A 17896-nucleotide genomic window follows, 5' to 3' on the forward strand; every position below is an offset into this window, starting at 1 on the left:
ACAGTGACATCAGAAGGGAAAAGTAAACTCAGATAGTGGCGCTGCCTTAGGAAAAGTCTAGGCGTGGAGATGGGTCGGGGGATGCCAGCCGATCTGAGCAGGTAATGGGCTCAGCAGGTGGGCGCGGAGCTCTGAACTAAAGGAGGGGCTGGGTGAGGCCACGGGAGAAGCAGGCACCCGCAACTTCTGTTGCTCTGGTAAAAGGATGACCAGAGAGCACAACTTTCCCTCGGTGCCGCCCGGCCCGGCGCAGCTGGCGCTGCTGGCAGGGTTGCGAGGGGTCGGGGCGGGGCGCCGCCCACGCGCGGCTCGGGCCGGAACCCGCTGAGGTGGGTGCGCAGAGCTGGAGGCAGCGGGGAGCGCCCGTGAGCCGAGACCGAGGCCGCGGGCTCCGGGCCGCCGGCGCAGCTCGAGCGCTTTCCGCGGGGTTTGGCTCCTGTCGCTTCCCGTCTCGCCGAACCTGCATCGCCGCCAACAGAGCCGCCGCCGCCGGAGCCGCCGCGGCGAGTCCTCAGAGCCGGGCTGCAGGCGGCCGGGCGCTCCGGGACGCGGACGCAGGTGAGGGCCGGCGGCTTGGAGCCCGGAGGGGTGCGGCCGCCCGAGGGTCTGGTCTCGGCCCGGCCCTGCCTGGCCGCGGCGGCTCGGGCCCCACGCTGGCGCAGGGAGGACGCGCCGAGGGCTGGGCTGGGCTGGCCCGGCCGCTTCCCGGCGCGGCCTCAGGTGATGCGGAGGCGGTTTAACTTTCGCACCTGAGGCTTGCGGGGCGGCGGCGGCGGCGGCCTCGGGGCGCGACCCGGAGGGAGGGTGGAATTACACGGGGCCTGGAAACGTGAGCCGGGCGGCGCCGGGGGCGTGCGGGGCGGCAGCGGGGCGCCGCTGGGCGGGTGTGGGCCGCCCTGCAGGTGGGAGTTGAGGCGCTGTGTCCGGTTTCATCTCCGAGCTTGTGGGGAGAGTCGGCACACACCCCCTCCCACGGCCCGTTCCATTCGCACAGACGCACTTTCTTTTGTCTGGTCCATTTCGGTATCGGCGTTTCAGCTGCTTTTGTTGGAGCCTCGGATCCGGAGTATACAGACTTGTTGTCAGGCAGAGGTCATGAGTAAGCTCTGAAATGCAGCGGGGCGGAGGTGGGGAGAGGGTCCATACGGTGGCGGGGATTTATTATTAGTGCCCTAATTAGCTCTAACGTGTATATCACCGAGTTCTTTTCGAGACAGTACTCAATATTTTTGTAGCATCGAATAGTTTTAACACCTGGGAGAGCATTCATTAGTCAATTTCAAAGGAGCATTGTGTGGGCAGGTTACTATTAAGTTACCCGTTTTATAGACCAGACAGCCAAGGCGCCCGTGAGGAAAAGTGATTATTTCAAAAATAAGCAGGCAGCCCTTGTGGGAGCTGTGATTAGAGCTTATCTGACTGAGAGTTGTCCTCAGTCCGGTCAGTCACTCAACCTCAAACAAAATTTAGCGCTGAGTGCCCCTCTAATAGGCGTATTTTTATTTACTCATTAATTACTAAAACCTTTCTTTAAAAAAGTAGAGTTGAGTCCTTTCATATTTCTGGACTAGTACCCCTAAAAGTGATACTTAAAAGACCAGAATCATTCCATTTGTTGAATAGGATCACTGGAATCGTAGTAAGGACTAAATTTGTTTGTCTTTTCATCTGTCAAACCATTAATCTTCCATATAAAAATGGTGCCACTGGGAGCCCCAGTATACCTAGTGATAATCATAGCAGAGACCCTAAATGTTTATTTAATGAAGAAGTGGAATGGTGGTATGCCTGAGCAGCAAGTTTTCTTTTCTCATACAAAAGAATTAAACATTTAGAAGAATAATCATTTTAATAATTTCAATGAAAATTAACTTGTAATCATGTGCATATTATGTTGTGCTCTCTCTCCAGAGCCGTCAACAATTTACCCGTTTCCCTAGGGTTTGCTCTTAAATGATTTTGCCAATAGATCTTTCATTGCCCCATTTTTCTTCATCTGTTTCATTTATATATTTGGTTTTTCAAAGTGAAGATATTTTTTCTTCTAAAATTCAAGGAAAAGAGTCTTTAAAAAAACAAGCTTTTTTCCCTTGATAAAATAGACTTAACTGGGCTTTTATGAGTGTATCTGAGGATAGACACTAGCTTCTTTGATAAGTGACTCCTGTATATCGAGCAAGAATTCTTCCAGTCAAGTATGCAATGAATTAATAATCATTTTAATCCCTGTAATATTTTATGACACATCTACCTCATATAATGCCTTTTGATCAAACAGAATAAAGCTTAAAAAAGTTCAGTTAAATTTTGCTAACTACATAGCACACACTTTAGGGCACGGTATGCCTAGACTTAATTACTGACTCATGGAATACACACAGTTCTCTTTCCCTTACACCATCTTCACTCAGCACTCTGGAAGAAAAAGAATGATAATCTGTCCTATCTCTCATAAAGGGATATTTGGAGAATTAATGAAGTAGTGTCTGGAAAATATTTTAAACTTCTTGGAAGAAAGCTGCTTTGTGACTTCGAAGTGTGACTATAGGGTAATGAAATACACTACCCCTTCCCCCAAACATGCTGTCAAAGTTATGTTTTTTTTTGAGTGGTCATTTCAGGTAGTTATTTTAGGAGGCTAAATACTTATTCCAAAAGGGCTGCTGCTATTCACAATTATTTTGAATATTTGAAAAATTTAGTTCATTTACAAGCAACATAAAAACATGATTTTAGAATCTCTTTTATAAGTACTTGTCTTTGGTTTATATTTTGTAATCAAAAACTATGTAACTCAGTTTGAACATCTCTTTTATTTGCTAAACTTGGCAGAATGATTTCTGCATGGTTGCAAAACTCAGCTCTACCTTCAGGATTTTACTGCTATTAAGGATATTTAAACGGTTATCATGAAGGCTATGAAGACAATTTTGAAAGGGTGTTTTAAAAATAGTTTTGGGACTTCCCTGGCAGTCCAGTGGTTAAGACTTCGCCTTCCAATGCAGGGGGCTCAGGTTCAATCCGTGGTCGGGGAGCTAAGATCCCACATGCCTTGGGGCCAAAAAACCAAAAAACATAAAACAGAAGCAATATTGTAACAAATTCAATAAAGACTTTAAAAATGGTCCACATCAAAAGATCTTTTAAAAAATAGTTTTAATTAATGGCAAGATTATTAGAAGTAACCTTCCCAGAGTGACTACTCTGAAATGGGCACTGCTTACTTGTAGGCTTGTATACATTTGTAATACATATATGTATATCTGTGTGTACATTTGCATATTGTTAAACATTTTGAAAGTAATAATTTGGATTGCAACCTATCAATTATTTATTTCAAGTAGAATACATTAAGTAAACCACATATAATACTGGAACTGTATTAAGTTGTGGCTGTATTTCATATGAAAAATTGAACTTCACATACATGCAAGTGTAAATCTTTATAATAATTTAGAATCAAAATTTAGCTCCACATTATATGTTTTGAGTGTAATATAGCTATGTCAAAATGGCCTCATCAAAATGCGAAATTGCTATTTTCAAAAAAATCATTAGCAAGTTGTGTGTGGGAGAGATTTTCTTGATCACACCAATTACTGGATATGTTCATTTTCTTCATTTTAGGATTGTTTGAAAATTTTGTATCTGTATTATACATATTATATATCATATAAGTGTCAGAAGTCTGTTATAACTATATTAGCAGTTAAAGAGATATTGGCCTAGTCCTCTAAAGTCATCAAGCAGGAGTTTTATGATAAACATATGAAATCATTTCTGAGGGATCAGAAGTAGGGAATTTTCCATACAGTCAGTAGCTTGAGAACAGGGATAGTATTGTGGCTGCAAATATACCCCATTCCATTCCACTGAATAATAAATACATAATAAGGAGCATATGAAAAGAAGGGGTATTATCCTTTTGATATTCAAATGGAAAAATGTTCCATTACTTAGCAGCCAAGTCTCTCTTTTTAAATGAGAGTAAATGGTAACTTCGAAAGAAATCACCTATTTTGATATGCAGATTATTGAAGTGACAAATAAATTATCAGCTGACAAGCAGAAATTTTCCCCTAGCATGACCCTTTCTAAGATGAGCAAGTGTGATGGTAAACATTACCTTCTGGTTATATACAGGGGTTTGTCTCCCACGTAATGGTCCATGCCCATCTCATTCCATTGATGAATTGTACCTTGCCTCTGACCCTCACTCTAATCTCTGACCTTACTTCATCTTTAATTGCCACCTTTGGGTGGAAAGTAGTTGGTTCGGAAAGGAAGACAGCAGAGGGAAGGGATGAGAATATCTGTTTCATGTATAACATGAATTTTTTTCTCATTTTGGAAGGTTAATGGTTCATTTTTAAGGTCTCATCAGAATTCCCTGCATCAGAACAGCCCCAATAAGTAGGCAGTCCCCAATAAAATGGTGACATAAAGATGCCCACATTAAAATATCTTCTTTTGGCCCTAGTATAAAATAATGTTTACAAAAATAATATTATATTAACCAAAGCTAAGTATCTTTGGTACAGTAAACATTAACCACATAATTAACAAGATGTTTTATTGCTTTTCTTGATTTTAGAAAATATTTGAGGAAATGATTTGAATGGTGAGTCTTTTACAAAATGTAGCTAAGGAAACTGGAGCTGTTGCATTTTTTTTTTTTGTCTTGATAAATTTCTCTGTAGCAAGCAGAAATATTAGAGATTATTAATAATAGAACTGCCTTCAAGTTCTGTAATCTCTTTCCCTGATGTGACAGGTGGAAAAACCTTAGAAACAAGCAGTAGGTCATTAGCACAGATTTTAAAAGCAACTTCAAAACATCTTTCATAAAATTGCTGAGATAAGCATGAGGCTTATTCTGATTGAGAATCTCCTGGCCTATTCATAAACCTGGTGAAAAAAAATTTCCGAGGAGCCAGAATTGAAATATGAACACCAATTTAGGCAGCATGGGATGAATAGTATAGATATGTGGGCCCCTTGTATAATGAGTAAATTGGGGACTGTGTTAAAGTTTATTTAATAGAGTTAGAAATTAAAACTAAGATATATTTTTCTAGCCATATTCTGCTTGAATTTTTGGTTTTATTCTTTCCCAGACCATTGGTCTCCTGGAAGATATATAAATTGTATAATTAATATTTGTATAGTTTCACCTGTCTGACTTAGAACTAGCTAAGGCTGTAGAGTCCTAAATAAAGCTTGCTCTACTCTAGTCTGGCATTATACTTTTTGCTCACCCAACAACCGTACCCTTTCCCAGTTTAGTGTTTTGGCTTATATTATTTTCTTTGCTCAAGATGCCCATTCCTCTCCATTCTACTTGCTAATGCTATCTAAATTCTCTCTTACCCTTTAAGACCCAGATGGAATACTACTTTTTTCCCAGAAATCCTTCCCTAACTCCCTAGTTCTTGTTTTTAGTTTACCATATCTTTCTATTTGTTAAATACTCTGTTTTTGATAATTTCTTTTATTTTGGCCTTGAATTTGTTTTTTGTTTTTTTTTAACTAATATTTATTGGAGTATAGTTGATTTACAATGTTGTGTTAGTTTCTGCTGTACAGCAAAGTGAATCAGTTACACATACATGTATATCCACTCTTTTTTAGTTTCTTTTCCCATATAGGTTATTGTAGAGTATTGAGTAGAGTTCCCTGTGCTATACAGTAGGTTCTTATTATCTATTTTATGTATAGTAGTGTGTGTATGTCAATCCCAATCTCTCAGTTTATCCCTCCCTCCCTTCCCCCCTTCCCCCCTTCCCCCCTTGGTAATCATAAGTTTGTTTCCTACATCTGTGACTCTATTTCTGTTTTGTAAATAAGTTCATTTGTACCATTTCTTTTAGATTCCACATGTAAGCGATATCATATGATATCCATCTGACTTCACTCAGTATGACAATCTCTAGGTCCATCCATGTCACTGCAAATGGCATGATTTTGTTCTTTTTTTATGGCTAATATTCTATTGTATATATGTACCACATCTTCTTTACCATTCATCCTTTGATGGACATTTAGGTTGCTTCCATGTCCTGGCTATTGTAAATAGTGCTACAGTGAACATTGGGGTATATGTATCTTTTCGAATTATGGTTTTCTCTGGATATATGCCCAGGAGTGGGAATGAATTTGTTTTCCACCTAGTTTTTTTTTCCCTCTAAGGCACAGGTCAGATATTCAATATATATTTTCTTGAATCATGTATAGCACCTATAACTCTGGGTACTAGCTGGACATATTCAACTTGTAAGGTTAGATCTACAAAAGATGTTTTACTTAAGAGAGTAAGGTAGAATATCTCCATGCTTCATAATTGTGTCAGTGTTCTGGTAGAAAATACATAGCAGGCTCAAAATGGAGTTGTTCAGAAGATTAATATTAAAAGTGTGCCTGGGTTAAAATAAACCAACAGCAGATGGTGAAGCATCTCAGGACTAACAATAGTGGGAACCATTATCGTTCCTAGGCCTGAAGGGGTGAGAGAATTGGATCATGACTGAAACCCAGAGAGGGTAGCTATGTGGGGAATGCTGCCTGACTCGACCTCTGGCCTTTCTGTGATTGGGAAGGATGGGGAAATAAATACCCCAGCTTCACTCTCTTCCAGCCCTCTGATTTCCTGGTGGTGCTTCCCACTGGCAAATCCAACTGGAAGGCAGAAGATTAGGGGGCCCTATTTTTGCAGGTCAAAAGTCAGCCTCCTGGGAAATAGAGCAAGGTAGGGTGGAAAGTACCTCTGGAGTGGGGGGCGAGGGAGGCAAAGAATATCCAGTGCTATAATCATATCATCTAGAGAGTGTTTTGATTACAGTTACGTAAGCCTTTTTGTGCTGTCGTTATTTCATAAAAGGCATACCTATTTCTTTCTAGTCTAATTCAGTTACTAACATCCAAGAACACTTTATTTTATGATTGATGCATTTCATAAGAACCAATATCCCTCTTTTGTGGTGTTAGCTGGTGTGGTATAGTTACGCATGTCTTTTCAGTGATTTCATTTTTTCATATTTTGTGTTTTGCTTGTACAGTGCCCAGGTGGGAGACACAGAACTGTCTGCATAGTCATTGGGAAAACTGCCCCTTCACCATTCTAACCACATGATTTGTCTGAATTAGTCAGGATTGCTCATTTTTCTCTTTGTGCCATTTTCATAGATCAGTGGTTTTCAGTCTTGGTGTATGTGGTTCTCATTGCAGATACTCTGTTTCAAGCAGGTTTAAGATAAATCTTGAACATCTGTTCTTTTAAAAAGCTTTCAGATATTTCAGATGCACAAATGTGAGAAGCACTAGCACAGGTAATCATTTTGGTCGTAGTTCCCCCCTCCCCCTTTAATGTACATGTAGCACTCTTCAGTAATTAAGGCTCAAATGGAAAGCTAATGCTGCTTTATGGACTCTTCAAAACAAAAAAGATGTTTTAGATTTTTCACATTGAGAGGTGCTTGTGATATAGGATGCAAAATATGTGGTTTCCATATTATTAAGGCAAATAAATTTAAATTTTTAAATATAGATATAAAACCTTTTAAATATACAGTATAGAGAATAATGTAATGAACACCCATGTTTCCACCATGTAACCTTATATTAACATTTTATTTTTTTCTGATTTTTTAAGAAAAAATACATTACAGATAAAATTTAAGCCTCCCTTAGATCCCTTTGAAGAGGTTACCATTATCCAAACTTGGTATTTATCATTCCCATTCATGTTTTTATACTTTTGCTATATATACATGTATCAGTAAACAAACTATAACATTGTTGCACATGCTTTAATTTTTTTGTAGCTATTAATGTGCTGTGTGTTTTATTCTTTACCATGTATATTTCTGCAGCCTTTTTTTTCCCTTGTTTAACATACTTTGGAATTTTTTCTACATACATGTAGCTTTAGTTTATCAACTTTCATTGCTATATAATATTCCATTGTATCAATGAGCACAAATTAATTTGTCAAATCTCCTATTGATGAAACCGTTGGTTTCTAATTTTTTGCTACTACAAAATGTTGCTAAAGTGAACATTCTTTTATGATATAATATTTCCTTAAATACATACAAACCTAGAAGTAGAACTGCAGACCCACATATATATGTTCTGTCTTAGCAGATCTTGCCAAATTGCTTTCCGAAATGCTTGTGTCTAGTTATACTTCCCCATAGTGGTTTATGAGATTTTTGTTGTTGCTTTGTATTATGTTTACACTTGGTCTTGTCAGACTTGTGATGGGCATGAAATGGTATCTTGTTTTAATTTTAATTTTCCTAATTTCTGGTGAAGTTGAGCACTTTTCATATGATTGTTGGCCATTTGGGTTTCCTCTTCTGGCAATAGTGATTTTATATTGTGTTAATTTTTCTTTTGGAGATTTATCTTTTTAAAAATTTGTATTGTAGAAGCCATTGTAGATATTAACCATTTGCTTATATTTATAAGTTTCTTCTTCCTGTCTGTGGGTTGTCTCTTAATTTTGTTTGTATTTTCTTATGCTGAAGTTTTAAAAGATATCAGTATTTAAAATTTTTCAGTATTTTGCTCTGTGTTTTGAAACAGTTTTATGACTCAACATGTAGTCATAACCTTGGTCTTTCTAAGGTTTGCAGCTCTCTTCCTTACTTTCATAAATTCCTTCTAGATAAAGTCGAGTATAAATAAATAAATGAAGAAATAAACATGCCACACAGTTTATCACTGGAATATAAATAAAATTATTAATCCTTAACAATTTGTGTAAAAAAGTTTCCCAGTTCAAAAACAGCATCTAAATAGCAGCTTCCAATGTAGCTTTTTCTCATTTTTCTTAAAGCTCCTATGAAAATGTAGAATAAAATGGAAACTCACCGCAAAACCAAAAAGGAAAAAACTCCTAAAACACTAAAGCTGGGGGGAAGTAACCTTAATTAAGAAGCAGATTGTCCTCGATTGAAGGGAATTTCTCTACATCAGCACCTGCAAATCCCTAGCCCACCCTCACCTCTTGATACAGACTGCCTGATAAATTCAGGCAGTTCACTTTCTGGGTTCCCAGCAAATTCCAAGAAGCTACTAGGCAGAATGTAAGGCATTTGTGGTGGGTGCTGCAGAGCATCTGGAGACCTGAGACACACAGAACCCTGGTTATAATACATAACAGCATCACGGGTCACGCCAGTTCCTCTCCCAGAGAAACAGGCAATAAAAGATAGTGCAAGATGCCCCTTGTGAAGAACAGAGTAGATAACAGAGGACCAGGTGGTGAAGGCCTGTTAGGGAAACTGGACTGAGTGCTTTGTGTATCAGCAATCTCTGCCACCGTAGATCTGAGCAGGTGGGCAGAAAAGTGACCATGGGTAATTTCCTCACCTTGTCTGTTTAATACCAAGTCTCGGTAGATCCCCACCATGATTGAAATGTATAGAAAGAAAAAGAAATAAAGCAATCTAAAATGAAACCTCTGAAATACTTTGGGACAAAGGAAGATTTATTATTGAAAGGAATTGGAATGTAACATAAATTTCAGACTTGATATATATTAGTCACATGAATATGGTATTTTATATCCCTAGTGCTCAATTTGTGTTCAGGGGTTCTGCAAACAGTGAAATATTTAACCCCCTCATTGTTTTTATCACGTTGATATTTTGAGGTTCCTTATAAGATTTTGTATGAAGGGTAAAGTGCAATGGCTACTTTCTTAAATAATGTTATTCTCAAAAAATTGAACTTTAAAGAAAGAAATTTCACTAATTAAATCAGTTTTGTTAGGGGATCTTACTAATCACCATTAAAAGTTTTGTTGTGAAACTGTGGATATTGGATTTACTGAGAGTCAGAATAGCTGTTCAGAATGTAGGATAGGTAAGTGCCTCAGATGTCTGGAAGCATTTAAAGAAGGCAGGCTAAACCCTGCCTGTTTCAGGAGCCTCTAAGGACCTCACTGAATGGGAAGGCAGAAGAAACAACTGGTGCAGCATGGCTGTTTCAGGGTTATAAACCAGATCTTTGTCTTAGCACACCATCTAAGAGTCACTGAATTCCATGGAGATCCATGCTGAGGGACTATTTAGAATAGCTGTCTGCAGAAACATTTGCTGCCAGACAGTGGTAAACTTATAAGAACAGGAGAATAAATGATAGCAAATTGGGTATATCATGATGCAGATTCTGTAATTCCAAAAAAGCGGGGAGTAAGCAAAGGCAAAGCAAATGTTAAAAGTAAAATGCACTAAAATTCATATGGTTAGATAGGAGTGTGTGCAGTTTTTGTGGACTCTGTTAACTTATTGAGCCCTGATTTATCTTTAGAATGGCTAAAGAAGTGTATTTCTGATGTCACCCAAAAGCTGATCAAGACAATATAGATCTTGAAGCTTAGAGCTAGTTACTGCTTTCATGCCTTACCTTCTGCTTTTCTTACTGTAGTCACCTAAGATGCCAGCAGATAGGGTAGGGCAGCCAATGATGTTTGTTGCCTTCTCTGTTCCAGTAAATGACTTAATAGAGAGCACTTTCCCCCTTCCCAACTTTGAACTCTCTGTAAGGACTTCAGTCCACCTCACTCCTCTTGTCCTTAGAAATCTCAAGATTCTAGAAGTAGGAACTTCCTCCTCATAAAATGATGGAGATAGTTTGGGAAGTTACTTTACTTCTCTAGGCCTCAGTTTCCTCATTTATAAAACAGAGTTAACAATCCCTACTTCACAGGAATGTCCTGATGATTAAAGGAGCTAATGCCATTTAATAATCACTGTCTTCAAAAATAGTAGTAGTATTTAAAATAATTCCAACCCCTTGAATTCATGTTTTATATGTAGAGATTTTCATTTAAAAAATATGGAGAGTATACTACTTTCTGTCCCATTGCTAATTAAAAAGAGAAAAGTATTATTTTCTGATGGATAGCTTCATAAAGAGGATTATAAATAACTTGAACACATCCAGTGATATATAGTCATCAAACCACATAAGATGTCATGAAGCTCAGATCATATTCTAAAATGGAGCTTCTAAAATTCAGTCTCTATAACAGCATTATACGGCTGAGACCAGCTTCCTTTGGTAGTGTTTGCTAAATTTACCCTGGTGATGCCAGTAAGTTGTATCCTGACTTTAAGCAGAGTAAGGAAAGAATGCCTTTTTTTTTTGTCTTACTTATTCACTCATTCATTCAACTGATTAATGCCCAACACTGTGCTAGCACTGTTATAAACTGTTAAGGAGTTTGCAGCTCAGCAAGGAAGACAGACATGGAACAAGTAATTAAAAGCATGATGAATGTTCTGAAGGAGAATTAGAAAGGTCATTGGGGGAAAAAATAGGTCAAGGAAGACCCACTCCCCTTTCTTCTCCAGGGAGAGGCATTTAAGCTGAGACTTGAAGGATATGGCTCTATTCCCTAGAGGCTAGAGGCAAGCTTTCCAGGGATCCAGGGATAGGAGCAGGAGGAGTGAGCCAGTGGAGTGGAGGAGTGGAAAGAAGTCTGGACTGCTGGACTGTAGAGTAGACTGGGGCTGAGGACAGACAGCAGCCTGGTCAGCAGAGCACTGGGAAGCCCCTGAAGGGCGCAGGAAGTAATGATTTGTTATGTGTTTTCAACAAGGGCTCTGCCTTCAGTGTGGAGGATAAAATGCTTCAGATTTTCAAAAAGTAAAGCCTTGGTGATTAGAACCATAATTTTTGGCCTGGAATTTTTGAGGTCACACATTTGCTTATTGTTTATAGAGCGTATGGGATGAAATATCTTCCTCTTCCCATATTTCTTCCTTGGCCTGTTAGAGAGATTCTGTCCCATTCTACCTTTTTGAAAAAGCTGGCAAGGTATCTTTTGTCCTCAGTCCACTTTAATCCTCCTCTCTCCCTTTGCCCCTTCCCTTCAGAATTGATGTTTTCAGAACACATCCTAAGGAACATGACCATAACTCTGAGTGACATTGCCAAATAACTGGAATTAGAAGTTTTTCTTGCAGTGGTTAACAGAGGGGAGGCTTCTGGTTATGATAACCTGAAAACCTATGCTACAAATACTAGAACTTCTCTAGAAATATTTGATTATATACTACATAAATGCATAGATGAGCTTGTAACAAAGTAAAAGAAAGCCCAGGAGCTAAAAAGAAGAAGAAAGGTGGAGAGAGCTTGGCGACAGACACATGACATAAAAACTACCCTTAGTGTTAGAGTGAGGTTGCTAGGCTCACTAATATACTCATAGTTATACAGGAGGCCAAGGCCTTGGGTACACATGAGGCAGACATTGGGAACTGAGACCCCTGAGTAAAGCCAGGACTTGGGAAGGGTAACATTTTCAGTAAAACAGTAGTTTAAAAAAAAACAGCATCCACGGACACAGAGATTATGAGGAAGTCTATATTGGCTTAGTCTCTGAGTAGATGGTAGAGAAAAGTCTCATCTGAAAATTCTGTTTGTTCAGCTTTTTTTTAAAGAAACTTTTTATGAAAAATTTCAAACATACACAAAAATAGAGGAATGGCATAATGAATCATCATGTATCCATCAACCAGCTTTAATAGTTATTATTATTCTTCCATTCTTGTTTCTTTTTTCTGCATTATATATAATTTGTTTCTACATTATATAATTTTGCCAGTAAATACTCAAAATTAGAATATTTATCTCTAGCCTAAGGACCTTTAAAAAACATAACAGTTTTATATATTATGTCCAACAAAATTAACAGTTCTTTAATATCATCTAATACCTAGTTCATGTATAATTTTCTCTGGTTGTCTCAAAAATATTTTTTTAGAGTTGATTTGTTTGAATCAAGATTCAAACAAGGTCTACACATTGCATTTGTTAGACATCGTAAATCTCTTAAGTTTCTCCTCCCTCTTTTAAAATTAATTTATTTGTTGAAAAAGCCAAGTTGTAGAATTAACTACATTCTGTATTTGGCTAGTTGTAGCCTCATGGTGTCATTTCAACACTCCTCTGTTCATGTAGTAAATAAAGTGGTTCTTAGATTTAGAGGCTTGATTCAGTTCAGGTTATTATTATTATTATTTTAAGAATACTTTAGAGATGGTGCTCAGTATTTTCAGCTGCATTACATCAGGAGGCACAAGATGTTTGGTTGTTGTTATAACGTGAATTGTATCCCCCCAAATTCATATACTGAAGAGCTAATTCCCAGTAGGTACCTCAGGCTGTGACTGTATTTGGAGATAAGGCCTTTAAAGGGTAATTATGTTGGAATGAGGCTGTTTGGGTGGACCCAATCCAATCTGACTGGTGTCTTTATAAGTAGGGGAAATTTGGACTTGCAAAGAGACACCAGGGTATGTGCCTACAGAAGAAAGGTCATGTGAGGACACATGAGAAGGCAGCCATCTAACATCCAAGGAGAGAGGCTCAGAAGAAACCAACCCTGATGGCCCCTTGATCTTAGACTTCTAGTCTCCAGAACTGTGGGAAAAAAAAAAAAGTCTGTTGTTAAAGCCATCCAGTCGGTTGTATTTTGTTATGGTAACCCTAGCAAACCAGTACAGTTGTCCTGTTTTCGAGTGATGTTAAGATTGATCTTTGAGTTCAGATGGTAACAGCCTTACACATACATTATAAAATGCTCCATCATCCTTTTTTCCAAATGTTTTTAGTATCCATTGATTTCTTTCCCCTAAACCCATCATTTCATTAGGGGTTGTAAATGGTGATTATATTAATCATCCTGCATTTATTAGCATGATACCTTTAAACTGAAGAATTTTTCCTCACCAACTATTTGTTCACCCAGAAATAGTCTGTAGATTCTTTTCCTATATTTATTCATTTTCAATTCTGACATCCTCCAAATCACCTGAGAATCCTTAACTTCAGATTTTAGTACTTGGATTTATATTGAATACTAACAGGGTGAGCCAAGGAGCCCCAAACTGAGAAACTTACCTTAAAGCTATTCCTGTGCTGGTGATGTTCCTCAAGCACCTGGCAGATACAATGTGAAACTGTTCTTCCTGGAGGGGCAGGTCCTCAAACAAGGTCCCATAGTTGTCTCATGGTAAAGATGAATTCATATTCCAAAATTACAAAACTCAGGGGGAAATGAGTGAAAATTAATAGATATAACTGAGAGGAAATTTAGATCCCCAGAAAATTTATGTGAGCCCAGGGCTCAGGATTTTGTTCTCTTCTCTATCTATACTTACAACCCTATAGATCTCATCCATTTTCATGGCTTTAGAGAACCTGCCCACATTTAAAGCTCCCGCTCAGACACTCTTCAGAACTCCAGATTCTTGAATCCAGCTTACGCTTAACAGTTCTTTGTGAAAGTTGAATAGACATCTCCAACTTAATACATCCAAAACTGAACTCCTGATCTGCCCCTTCTGTTCCACCTGCATCTGTCCCCATATCAGTCAATGGCAGTTCCATCCTTAGAGTTGCTCATGCCAAAAGATTTGGAGCCATCCTTGATTCCTCTTTCTCTTAGACCCCATATTCAGTCTGTCTGGAAATCCTGTTTGTTCTACCTTCAGTGTATATCCAGAATTTGACCATTATTTACCACTACCACTGCTATCACCCCAATCTGGGCCTTATCTTTTGGCTGGATTACTGTAGCAACATTTTTCCATTATAATGGAGTTTATCTAGTAGGAGAGTTAAATTGATAGTTTCGTAACCACATTTCCGCTTTATACTCAGAGAATCTTATTTAAAACTAAATCTAGTAAGCCATTTAAAAAGTGCTACTTTAAACTACTATACATAAAATAGATAAACAACAGGGTCCTACTGTATCCCACAGGGAACTATATTCACTATCCTGTAATAAACCATAATGGAAATGAAAAAAATACCAGAAGCTAAGTGGCTTAAAAAAAAGTGCTACTTTATCCAATTTTTCTTTTCTAACCTTAAGTAATTATGAGTAAGTAAGAGTGTAGTAGTGCAGGGGCAGAATCTTTTGGAAGCACCTTGTATATTAGGACAAGTTATTGATTCATCTAGAATCATATGAAAATGTTAATTATATTTTAGTCTCTAAATTGGACTTTTTCCCCATGTAATGCAGTATAATGAAATTAGTCATAGAATTGGCTCATAGGTGAATTTATGTGAAATGAAGAATGTGGTTTATATGTGATCTGTTAGAATTTCCTTTCAGTGCCCAGAGTAAGAAAATTAGTTGCCTCTAATTCAAATCAACAACATATATAGGCATGTAAAAAGCATCATGTGGTATTATAAAGGACTATGAAGATTTGAGATACTGCTTATGCCCTTTCTTTGGGTACTTACAACTTAGAGGAAGAAACAAACGTACACGTTAGTATAATACCTGGTGGTGTAGTGACATGAGTGCTAGACAGAGGCTTAGGTAACAGATAACTATTCAAAGATAAAGGCTGTTCAGGAAAGACAGAAGCAAACAATGAAAGTGCCAAGAGCTTTAAACCCTTTTGTGGGTAAGATGATGGGATAAATAAGTAAAATAAACAAGCCCAAGTTTCTTAGCTTCCAGGTCAGTGCTTTATCTGCTAGGAGATACCTACTACTTTTTTGTCTCCATTATCTAGCAATCTTTTGCAGTAACCTAGTATAGCTGCCTCTGTATCCAGCAAAAAGCATCTCTGTGTAACTACACCTTTGCCCAGAAGAAAAAAGGGTTTTGAAGCCAGTGTGCTTATTTTTGTTACCAATTTCTCATTTGAATCCTTTTTTGATTATTGATACTTGACCCATCAAAAAGAATATAGCCATCCAATAAAAGCATGGTGAGTTCCACAACTTATTTATTATCAACTTTCAGTTAAGACCATGCTTCATATCATATTAATATATTTTACATAAAGTAAATATGTTTTAGCTCTTATTTTCCATTCTAAGAAATCAGCCTGAGAAGCACCTGGGGAAACAAGGCTGCATTTGACCTCAGGATCAATTCTTTAATTAGATACTTTCCTCTGAGAACCCTGACAATTTTGCCTACTCTCTCTCTCTCTCCCAACTGGCTTAGAACCTCTCTTACCCTCTCATATGCGTTCACAGTACATGTTTTATTTTTATTTTTATTTTTTTTGTGTGTGTGTTCCCTGACAAAACAGTAGGTTCTCAGCAAATATTCACTGAATGAGTGAATATTTGTAGCCTCAAAACACAACTTAAAATTAATTTTTAAAAATCACCTGGTTTTATTTTCTTCTTGCTACTGCCTCTTCTTGGTCCAATCAGAAATATTTTTGGCAGTTTTTTAAAAAATATGTTCAGATGTATCCTAGTCTGCTCAAAAATCTCCAAATATGACTATACCTATTGCTCGGAACAAAACTTTGTAGACTCATCATATGGTGATTTCTAAGATTTACATATGAGAACAAACAGACACACACCATTTTGAAAATATATTTTAGCTTTCCTCATAACTATTAATTCTGTATGTAATTTCTACCTTTTCATATATTTTCTTCCTAAGGATGTAGCATGTGAGAAATAAGTGAATATTTGGGTGCTACATACTATTACTTTCATCCATTTTTAGAATGCATTCCTTCTTTTACCAGAGTGGTAGCAGTTTAAATGAGCAAAATTAATCAAAATACAGAATTTACAAAGTATCTGCATTTCTTCAATGATATTTTTACAATTCTTAAAGGTGTCACTTGGATTCAAAGACTGCAGTGAGCATTCAAGACTGAGTGTCTGAGGTATGTTTGTGAGAAAGAAGAGGGGAAAGGAGAAATTTAAAAGAATAAAGAGATGGTATTCAACTTCAAGTGTAGTGTGTAGTTTAAGAAGCTATGTGAGAGTGTAAAAGAACTTGGTAGCTACTACAGCATCAAATTTATATTACCTTTTCTCCTTAAGGTAGAATATGCATTGTATTATGCCTAAGAGTTCAGCAAGCCCAGGGGAGGTAGAAGGGAAGAAAAGGGAGGGTGGGTAGAGGTGACCAGACGGTGATAAGGTAGTTTGAACTACTGAATAATTCTTTGTCAACAAAAGTTGGGTGCTTTCCAAGAAAAATGTTTCTCGATGTGAACACTAAAGTGTATGCAGAACCATTTAAACAGTTAAAGTTGTTGAAGTTGACTTTATCATGTTCAACCCTGAAGTATGTAACACCAACAATTATTGAAGAAAATTGAGGTGTCTCTCTGTAATTTGTGATTTAGACAGTTGTAGAGTTAATAAATTGGAGGCTTCAATTGCCATTTTAGTCACTGAAGCTACCAAGTCTAGAATTATAGAATTGACAGTTTAGAAATCACCTGATCCAGTCTCCTATTTGTACCTGTAAAGTATCTGATACCCTTGACAAAGACTGAAAGCTAATGTAAGAGGGATCCTGAATTACAAGCCAGCTTTCACTAAATAATACATGTTCTAAGAATATCTATTGAACCACATAAGGCATATAAATTCCACAGGACTCTAGTTATATCTGCAAAACCCTGTTTTAATTTCTGCCCAATGTAAGATTAATTTTCAGGTCCTGATGTGTTCTTAAACAGTTTACAAACAAGTGTAGTGACTGCTGCTTTGAAAACTCAGTTACTTATATTTTTGCAATTTTTCACAGACCATTGATTGCAGTGTTATTAATGCTTCTTTTCTGTATCTGCTTGGAGTTGAGCACGTTTTATTCCAGTTCTTCTGTGTTCACAACACACATCAAGAAGATTCAACATCAGCAGGGGGAGCTGACATGGTATCAATTTTACAAAATAACCAATATCTGTGGAGCATATTCCCAACAGAGTTATTACATATGATGTTCTGTTTATGTGAACAATCATTGGTTTCAAAGCCCACTTCTGCAAAACATTTGTGGATTACTTCTGAGGTTACTTTGTCCTACATAACAGTGAGATTTCTTTTACACTGAGAACATTTCTTTATATTACAAAAGAAATAACTG

General features: G+C 37.7%; 1 protein-coding gene across 3 annotated transcripts in view; it reads left to right on the forward strand.

Annotated features, from left to right (window-relative positions):
- Positions 1-346: 346 nt before the first annotated feature.
- RNF180 (ring finger protein 180) overlaps positions 347-17896 on the forward strand; it is a 280184-nt gene continuing 262634 nt past the window's right edge. For all 3 annotated transcript variants that reach the window (XM_061187835.1, XM_061187840.1, XM_061187836.1), the window contains exon 1: positions 347-558. The gene's annotated coding sequence lies outside the window, so the exon portion shown is untranslated. The remainder of the gene's footprint in view (positions 559-17896) is intronic.

Source organism: Eubalaena glacialis, chromosome 4, assembly GCF_028564815.1.
Source record: "Eubalaena glacialis isolate mEubGla1 chromosome 4, mEubGla1.1.hap2.+ XY, whole genome shotgun sequence".
Lineage (NCBI taxonomy): Eukaryota > Metazoa > Chordata > Mammalia > Artiodactyla > Balaenidae > Eubalaena > Eubalaena glacialis.